We start from the raw sequence: 10,270 nt of genomic DNA on the forward strand, positions 1-10,270 counted from the left end.
TCTTTTTAGTTTAAAGAAAAATAGTACATTTGCATTTGTAGAAAAATTATCTACAGGTGAGTTAAATAAATAAATAAATAAATAAATAAAAACTTGAATCTAGATTTTGGGAGACTTGGGCTAGTGAAGAAAATGACTTAGTGGGTAAAAGCGGACTTGCCACCAGGCCCGACTTCCTGAGTTCAGTCCCCAGAACCCATGTGGGAAGAGTGAACCAACCAGAGCAAGCTGCCCTCTGACCTCCACAGCTGTACTGTGTCACAAACATGCACACACCTGCTATATAAAAATGTCCTGGAGTTTGAAGACCCACATTCCAGACTGAACACTACTTACTCACTGGAAGTTTTCGGTCTCATTAGTTTTCAGTTTCTTCATTGACAGCATTGAAGATAGCTGCCACATCTGCCTTTTATTGGAGCTTCCTTTTTTAAGGACATTAAAAAGTAAAATGATGTGACAATTTTATGTTTTATAAGTTTTTCCTTATGCACTTAAACATCTTAAGTCCTTTGTGAATGTCACAGAGTATTCCAGCCTAAAACCTCAGTGTATTTAGTTAAGAATTAAAATTAGGGCCTCAAGAGTCAAGCACTTACTATGGCAGAAGACCTAGGCTCAGTGCGTCACAGCCACATCCTACTGTAACTCCAGCAGATCCAAGGCCCTCTTCTGGCCTCCGCAGGTACTGCATGTGTGATGAATAGAAACTCATGCAGGCACACAAACATACACATAAACAGTAAAACAGTTAAAATTAGTACTGGGCATGGTAATGCAAAATCTAACTTTTTCTTTAAACAAGTTGAAGCTTGGCGTAGTGGCACACATCTTTAATCGTAGCAGAGGCAGGCACATCTATGCTTTCAAGACCAGCCTGGCCTACTTAGTGACCTCTGGGATAGCCAGGACTACAAGAAGAGACCCTGTCTCAAAAACTAAAAATTAGCTGGGCAGTGGTGGCGCACACCTTTAATCCCAGCACTCGGGAGGCAGAGGCAGGCAGATCTCTGTGAGTTCAAAGCCAGCCTGGTCTAAAGAGCGAGTTCCAGGACAGGCTCCAAAGCTACACAGAGACACTCTGTCTCAAAAACCAAACATAAATACCAAAAAAGAAAAACAAGTGGAATATTTATCAAACTCAAGAAATTTGGCCGGGCGGTGGTGGCGCACACCCTTAATCCCAGCACTCAGGAGGCAGAGCCAGGCAGATCTCTGTGAGTTCGAGGCCAGCCTGGGCTACAGAGCAAGATTGAGGACAGGCACCATACTACACAGAGAAACCCTGTCTCGAAAAATAAAGCAAAAAACTCAAGAAATTTTCTTAGTGTTGCCTTGAAATGTCCTTTTATATTGTGTAGCTTCTTAGTTTATCTCTTGGGAGAATAAACTGTTTAAAACCAGTTACTTACAAATCATGTGGCAGTTTAGCAATTTTATATTGTACATCACATTTCAAGAGAGTCTTTAACTTAAGTCTTAAGTGTTTCTGCTCACATAAAATAAGTTTTGGGTTTTGCTCATAATTTATTGGTTATATTCTTCATCATTGGTGACACCAGTTTCATCCCCTACTTCTCATTCCCACCTGTATTTAGTGTTTATCTTTCCTAGCTAGCTTCCATACTTTGGATATAGTTCCCTAAAAAGCTATATAAAAGTTTGGAAATTTTTAAGTTTTATATAAATTATATTGCAGTATAAATTTTATTCTGCTTATTACTTTTATAAAATTGGGTTTTCAAACCTATTTGTGTGCTTTTGTCCAGCAGATATTCCTAGGTTGTGTCTACATGCCATAGTTCACCTTTTCGTCTAGTCATAAACTCTGTCATTCTGTCCTCCTGCTTCTGCAGATTGTCTTCTCTGAGTCTGGGTCTCCTCTGTCTGAGAGTGAATGAGGTCTTTTACATGTGCATATTTAATTCAGAAGCTAAACCAGTATTCTCTGGAAAGGTGTTCTAGTTTTCCATCCACCAGTAAGACATGAGCATTTCCCATTCTCTTATGTTTCCCCAGTATTTGACTTTTTTAAAATTTTTGTTGTTAATCTGATACATGTAAGTTGTTTTTTTCTTAATCTGCATTGGTTACTGAGGCTATGTATCAGTTTCCTCACACTGTGATGCTCTTACAGAAACAGCCTAATGCAAGGGTTTCTGTTGGGGTCCCCGTGAGCGTCACAGGGAAGCAATCCTCCTGAGGTTAAGAATGAAACTTGGGTCACAACTTCAGCCCATGCTGTGTCAAAAACTTCTGGTGTCTGACCAAGTTTTACACATAGTACACCTTTGGGAAGGGCTTCCATGAGACCCTTATTTAGACATACAGACTCTTGCAAAGTGCAGCTCTTTAGCAAAGCACCTGTAGTCTGTACCATAAGATGGGTGTTTTTCACAGAGAAACAGTGCTCAAGATAAGGCCTGAAGAGGAAGGCTTTGTAACAAGCATAAAGATGAGTTCTATTGATTGAGGATGCAAACTACAGAGACCTGTTTCATAATGATGGGTTCTAATCACTGAGAGACAAAGCTCAGGATTTGGGGGATCCACTCCAGCTTTCCCAGTGAGCAGTCATTCCTTCCCTTGAAGAAAAAGCCTGATGTTTAACAACTCTGGTTTTTCTAATGCTTTCTGTAAACTATGCCTCCTACAGGCTTACTTATTTCAGCTCAGTGTTTGAAAAGTGCAGTCCATCATGGCAGCAGAGCAGGTCCTATCCAAAAGCAGAGCGACTACAGGATGGGGCCGGGGCAAGTACAGCCAAGAACATGCCCCAGTTAGCTAGCTACCTGCTTTCAGTAACTGCACCTCCACGTTCACCACCTCCACTAATGCTGTCATATTTCAGTCCATCAGAAGATTAGCCCATTTATTTGATCAGAGACCTCTAAATCTAATCGTCTCTGTAATTGGACACCCAGAGTGTACTTTACTAACCCAGGCATTTCTCAGTCTGGTTGCTAACAAGATTAACCATCACAAGGAAAGTATATACTTTTTTTTCCCCCACTCATTCTAGTTAATCATTTGTGGACTGTACAGAGTTTGCTCACTTTTCAGTATAAGATACTGTATATTTACATATCATTTGCCTATCAGGTTGAAAAGTTAGAGATAACTTAGTCTTGTTATTGTCATTTATTAATTCTTATCTTTGGTATCTTCAATGGGATGGAAATTCTCCCCAGTTTGTTTTACATCTTCCTTTTTGTTATTTTATAGTTTTGCTATTTACATTTAATTGGAATTGAATTTCTTAGCTGTCCTATGAGGGTTGAATCCAACTTAAGTCCTTGGCTCATTAAGAGAAAAGAGTTGGCCAAACCCCTTCTTTCTCCCTCTATTTATAAGAGAAAAAATATATATATAGGATCAAGGCATAGTGGTACAAGTCTGTGGTCCTAGCACTTGGAAGGTAGAGGCAGGAAGATCAGGTATTCCAAGTCACCCTCTGCTACAGCATGAATTGGAGGCCAGCCTGGGCTGCCGAGGCCCTGTCTCAAAGCAAAGGCAGCACTCCATTGTTTTTGACGTTCCTTGTAGGAAGGTAGAGCTTCCCTCCAGAGAGTTCCCTAACTTTATGCTTCCTGTGCACAGGAGGCTTATCTAGAGGATGCTCCCTCTGCCGTGCCATTTTTTTTTAATACACTATTCCTTTCTATAAGCTTAAATGCCCACGCTGTCTGGTTGTATCATTTTGAGTCCTATCTGAGTATCTTCTTGGTGTACTGAATAGAATTGTAATCAGCGTCCCTAACACTGTGTACTAAACAACACATACTGTCCTCATTCACTATGTACCAAATCCTTATATGTGTGAAAATATTCTGTTGGTATGTGTAGTCCCTTACCCGGGACAGTACTGTTTATCTGTGTGTACGATGAGGATGTGCTGGTCCATGTATACTGAAGCACATGTGGAGCTCAGGGAACAACCTCAGGTGTAGTCCTCAGCTTCCATCTTGTTTGAAATGGGGTCTCTTGTCTTTTTCCACTGCATATGCCAGGCTAGCTAGCCTGCAAGTTTCCAGGACACTCTCCTGTCTGCAGCCTCCATCGCCTGAAGGAATGCTGGGATCGTAGACACACATTTACTACATCCAGCTGTGCATGGGCTCTGGGGATTCAAACTTAGGTCCACACTTGCATGGCAAACATTTCATCCATTGAGCTGCTTCCCCACCTGACAGAATTGTCTTACACCACTCCATGACATGTCTTCTTGTCTACTAAAGGAGTAGCTTATCCTTGTATCACTCTGCTAGAAATAACTACTTAAGAGAATTCCATTCTTCTCTATAGGTTTTAGCATCAGTTTATCGATTCCCTAAAGCAAACTGATGAGATTCACATTGGAACTTAATTGAATTTGTAGATGTAGAAAGAGTTGACATATTTACAGTGTAAAAAAATTCTTTGTTACTTTGGTCTGTTTATTCAGAACATTTCTTTGGCTAATTCCTTGGTTAATAACAGTTGTTATTACCATGGATTTGGCGTATTGATGTTGTGTTGTAGCTTGGTTGAGTGCTAAATCCCAATGTTGCTGATGTCCTTGGGTTCTATGTCAAAATATAAATGCAGATAATGGTAGTTTTCCTTCCTCTTCAGTCCTTATCCTTCTCATTCCTTTTTTTTTTTTTTTTTTTTTTTTGGCATGGGTATGTAGATGAACAGTCTTATTAAATAAGGAACACAGAGCCAATTGCAGAGTTAAAAGCCCAAGAGTTCAGAGCAGTAGCTGAGATCTAATACTAAAAACAAAACCTTTCTTACCTTGGCTGCCGCTGTCATCCTTCCCCTCAGAAAGAGGCCTACTTCCTGTGTCTCTGTCTTTTTATTGACTTTCTGTTCTGCCTTCTCATTGGTTATAAACCCAACCACATGACCTCATCATCACTGCCTGTCTATCCAGACCTCCAGGTCTTCTATGGTTGGTATTGAGATTAAAGGCGTGTGTCTGCCATGCTGGCTGTGTCTTTGAACACATAGAGATCTGCCTCCCAAATGCTGGGATTAAAGGCGTGCATCACCACTGCCCAGCTTCTGCTATGGCTTGCTATTAGCTCTGACCCCCAGGCAACTTTATTAACTTACAAATAAAATCACATTTCAGTACAAATAAAATATCACCATCTGGGTAGGTTTGTTAGTCTGTGTTTCATAATAATTGTAATAAGCAGGCCTTTTTATCTCCTTCCAACTGAAGAGTCTAAAGCTGCTCAATTAAGGGCCATGCTTGCTATGAGCTTTCTGCTAGCCAGTCTTTATCAGAAATCTCCTTTAATTGCTAATTTAAATCTTTGTTTCCTTAGGTGGTCTGTAATGAATTATACTAATTTACTGATATTAGCCAGCAGCTATGGTGCGTGTTTGAAATCCCAGCACTCAGAAAGATGAGGTAGGAGGACCATTGTGTTCAAAGCCTGCCTGAGCTACATAAGGATGTCTCAAAAAGCCAAAGCAAGTAGATAGTATAAATGAGTGTGCAAGTAGCAAAATGAAGCAGCATGAAGGAGCCTGGCTGTGTACAGAAAAGACAATGTTGGCCTTTTCTCAGGGCAGTAAACAGGGATGAGGCACTAGGCTATCAGCTGACTTTGTTGTTTGTTTGTTTTTCTGATGATTTACAAGTATCTTTCTGGGAAAGTCATTAGGCAAGACCCTGAACAAGAAGTGCATTTTGAAGAAAAAAGCAAAACAAAGGTAGCTATTAGAATTTGCTATCTGCCTGTAATACAATTGGGAAGATTGGGCTTCAGTGAGGAACAAGGTTCGAGAGGCAAATTGAATCCTCTTTCAGACAGAGGGTTTAGTAGAGTGGGACAGTCTGGTTAGAAGTAAAAGACTTCTGGTACCCAGGAAGAGCAGAGCCTGTTTTTTAAGGTCCCTTGTGAGAAAGTAAGCTGAGTGGACCCAACTGGACTAAGAGATAATGTTCTCGTGTATTTCTGGCTGAGACAGGTGTTTGAAAAGTCCAAGATCAGTGGACCTACTTAGTGACAACGATCACTTGTCCTGCCTGTAGTCTTCCTGTGTTTAGGGCCTTGCCATCGGGAAGGGCCTGTTCCAGATGGGGACAGAGAGAGTTCCTATCTGTGGCATGACAGGCCCTCTGTAGCACCTGCTTGAAGTAGATCAAGAGAAATACTGCAGGGCTCCCAAATGATCCATGGAGCAATGCTTGAAGAGCTCGTGCACCAGCAAGCCAAACACAGGTAAAATGAGGCTCCCCAGGCATCAGCAGGCTGAGACGTGCTACCGCAGAGGACACTGTGTCAGAGACAACTCTCAATGTCCGTTTCATCTGCGCAGTCGGACCTGCTTTCTTGCTCTTTGATGCAGTTATCCTGGGCCCTCTCCACCCTTTACTTCCAGGCTCCTTTGCCCTTTCTTCTTCCCTACTCCAGATTTGCCTCCTTGACTTTCTCCTTGGTGAGACAAACATGTTTTCTGGAAGTGCTGGGACACTTGCTGTGTGCTGTTGTAGATGTAACTGTCTTGTTAAATAAGAAACACAGAACCAGTTGCAGAGTTAAAAACCACCAGGTCAGAGCAAGAGTGGAAAACCTTACCCTTCACTGCTTCTGCGGTTCCTCCTCTCTGCAAGAGACCTACTTCTGTGTGTCCTGTCTTTTATATAGACTTTCTGTTCTGTTTTCTCATTGGTTGTAAACCCGGCCACATGACCTCCTCATCACTGCCTGTTTGTACAGACCTCCAGGTCTTCTATGGTTGGTATTGAGATTAAAGGTGTGTGTCTGCCATGCTGGCTGTGTCCTTGAACACACAGAGATCCACCTAGCTCTGCCTCCCAAGTGCTGGGATTAAAGGCGCGTACCACCACCACCCAGCTTCTGCTCTGGCTTGCTCTGACCTCAAGGCAACTTTATTGACATACAAATAAAATCACATTTCAATACAAATAAAATATCACCATATGCTGTGTAAAGTAAGACCTTGAACTTGAATGTCTAAAATGTCTTTGAGTCTCCTCTCGAGTGGAATCAGTTTCAGTATTGGATTCCAGGTTGGTTTTATTACTTTAAAGTATGGAGGAGCTTCTCTGTTGCCCTCTAGTTGCTACAGTGCTCTCTGGGAAATCTGCCTGAAGCCGTCCTGGTTTCTTTGTTTCCTTTCTCTGGAAGCAAGCAGGGTCTTGGAGCAGGGGCCTTCCTTCACCGTTTCTAAGTTGTGTACTTCAGTGTATATACATTGTATCTATTCAGATTTGAAATTAAGATCCTTCAAATCTGGAAACATTTTTTTACTTTCTCTTCTCTGAACACTTTTTTCTTATAACACCCTTTGCTAGTCTATTATATCTTCTTTTGTCTATCTAAGGTTATTAATAATTGTGAATTATTTTTATTCAGTTTCCATTTTCCTAAAAATCCATTCTCCTGTAAGTCATTTGTGTATGTGTTTTTTTCTTAAACACAAATCTACTTTAATATTTAATAATTATATCTGAATTGTTTCAAAACATTGGTTATTAAATACAATATACTTTAATATCTTAGCTCCAGTAAAGATTAACTATGACCAAATAAAATTACAAACATATTGCGTTACACATGCTATGTTTAAAATGTAGGATACCATTACCACATTTAATGAGTCTATCAAAGCATATCAAGTAGATTTTGGTGGTGAAACTGATGGGTTTATGTTAGGTGAATCTGCCGGATATGCTTTATGTGTTTTTGTTTTTGTTGTGTATATGTTTCATGTGACTTTCATGATGAATGATATTTTCTGCTGATCTTAATTCCTGCTTAAGTTTAAGAGACTGGACAGCTGACTGGAGGCTTTGTGCATACAGGCGGGCTTGCTAGCGGTGAACTCAGTGTTAAATCTAATCTGAAAGGCATGGTGTAGAGCTTGGTAATGTTTTCTTTAGTTTATCCACCCAGTCTCAAACAGTGACCCACCAGATGTTCAGACTAACCAGGACAGCAGACCAGAAAGTCCCTTAAATACAGGTAAGCATATACAGTGAAGGGTGGTAAAGGATTGAAGTTTCTCGTTCCAAACTTACCAACCAGCTGACTTGTTCTGAAGAACAAGTACAGTCGTCCAGAGGGGAGAAGGAAGCAGGAGGGGTGTTTCTCTAGAAAACACTTCTCTATGGAAACATGGAGTGGAGAATTAGCTCAGGCAGAATCGTGTTAGCTTGGATTTATGTTTTCTAGTTTGTCTTTATGGTTGCTTGTGTTTTAGGTTTTGTTTTTCTCTCTCCTGTCGTAAAGAGGAATTTATTTCAAAGTTAAAACTTGCTGATAGTTAGCCAGGCAGTGGTGGTGCACACCTTTAATCCCAGCATTCAGGTGGCAGAGGCAGGCAGATCTCTGTAAATTCAAGGCCAGCCTGGGCTACAGAGTTCCAGGACAGCCAGTTCTACACAGAGAAACCTTGTCTCGAAAAACCAAAAAAAAAAAAAAAAAAAAGAAATTTGCTGATAGTTATCCATGGTTTTGTCAATAGTTACTTCAAATAATTCTGCCACTTTATTGCAAGCTTTGTGCTTATCACACTTGCTGTTTCTTTTACTTACCAGCTATATTAGTCAGGGTTCTCTAGAGGAACAGAACTTATAGAACAGAGAGAGAGTGTGTGTGTATACATATATAAATATATATATAATAAATTTGCATGTGTGTGTGTGTGATGGTTTACAGGCTGTGGTCCAGCTAGTTCAACAGTGCTGTCTACCAATGGAAGATTCAAGAATCCAGTAGTTGTTCAGTCCATGAGGCTGGATATCTCAGCTGGTCCTCTGTATACTCTATAATCCCAAAGGAGGAGGCTCTAATGCCAGTGAAGGAATGGACTTGCCTAGCAAAAGCAAGCAATGAGAAAGGCTCCTTCCTCCTTGTCCTTTTCACAGGCTACCAGCTAAAGGTTTATCTTCCCACCTCAAAGTTTCAGATTAGAAGTGGTTCTTTCCACTTCACAGGTGTGCCAGCCATTTGGGTTTTAGTTAATTCCAGACTTAGTCAATTTGACAACCAAGACTAGCTGTCACACAGCCTTCTGTTGTATCCAGTCGTCTTCTTGGGGTTTGTAAACTCTTATGTGCCTTCTTTATTCATGTAATAGTTGCTTCTAATCCAGTTATTTTTTTAATCTCTGCTAACATTCAAATACAGGAGTCTTAGGACAACACAACGATGCTGGCCTGCTTTTATCCTCCATGGTTTCTCTTGAAGAATCAAGCACTGCTGCCCTGCCCTTGTTCTGCCACCGACGGTTATCCGCTCTAATTTTTAGTTTAGATTGTTGCAGTTAATTTCAATATTGTTCTATCTGAACAAACATCTTTTCCGGCATTCTTTTTTACACATTCACTTACTATGTATAACTGTCAAAATACTACGGTGTCGTGGTTCTAAAAGGTAAATTTGTGTTTTGTTTTTTAAAGCATAGATGGATCACAACAATTTCTCACAATGATGATTTCACATCGACTATAATAACACCAGTAAGCTGACAAGCACCAACCAAAGATCAGCTTTGGACTACAAACTGCTTAGGACAATTTCAAGGTGGCTAGCTGAGATGATCCAGCCTCACAGACTACTCTAGCCAGGACTTGAGACAAACCATGCACTTTCCCATTATGCAGAAACTGAACAACAGATGATACAGCTGCCTCTCCCAGGACTTGACAATTAACCCAAATTTTTCTTTTTAGGATCCCCCAAGGATGCCATCACCCCCATACAGCAGGAAGTAAACTTAAGAACATGACACCCACATTCCCAAGAGGTGGGGGTGGGTGGTTTTTGTCATTCAATGGGTTATGGGTATTTGTCATTGTTTAGGGGGTTGTTTATACGTTGTTATTGGTAATGGTCAGAAAAAAGCTGAACTGAGGAGATTAGATTCAGGGGATATAGATGTAGTAGAGTAAGAGGTCTCCCATCTTGGCCCTGAATCTACCCTGAAAAGAAAAAAAGGGACATAGATACAGGATAAAGGGTAGATTATTGAATTCTACTTTTAAAAAGCAACTACTTGTTTTAAATATTTTACAATGATATGTATCTTTGTATATTGATACAAAATTGTGATTATTTTTGTTAGAACTTACTGTGCATACATTTCTAATCTTATTCAAGTTATTGAACCTATACATCTCATTTATCAATGTAATGCAAATTGCTAGTCCTTGAAAGTTACTATTACAAACTATCTAGGACAATAAAGAAATACAGGTTGGTAGTTAGTCACTGTAGTAGCTAGCTGTTCCAGCATTGACCCT

The sequence above is a fragment of the Onychomys torridus genome, chromosome 10, assembly GCF_903995425.1.
Source record: "Onychomys torridus chromosome 10, mOncTor1.1, whole genome shotgun sequence".
Taxonomy (NCBI): Eukaryota; Metazoa; Chordata; class Mammalia; order Rodentia; family Cricetidae; genus Onychomys; species Onychomys torridus.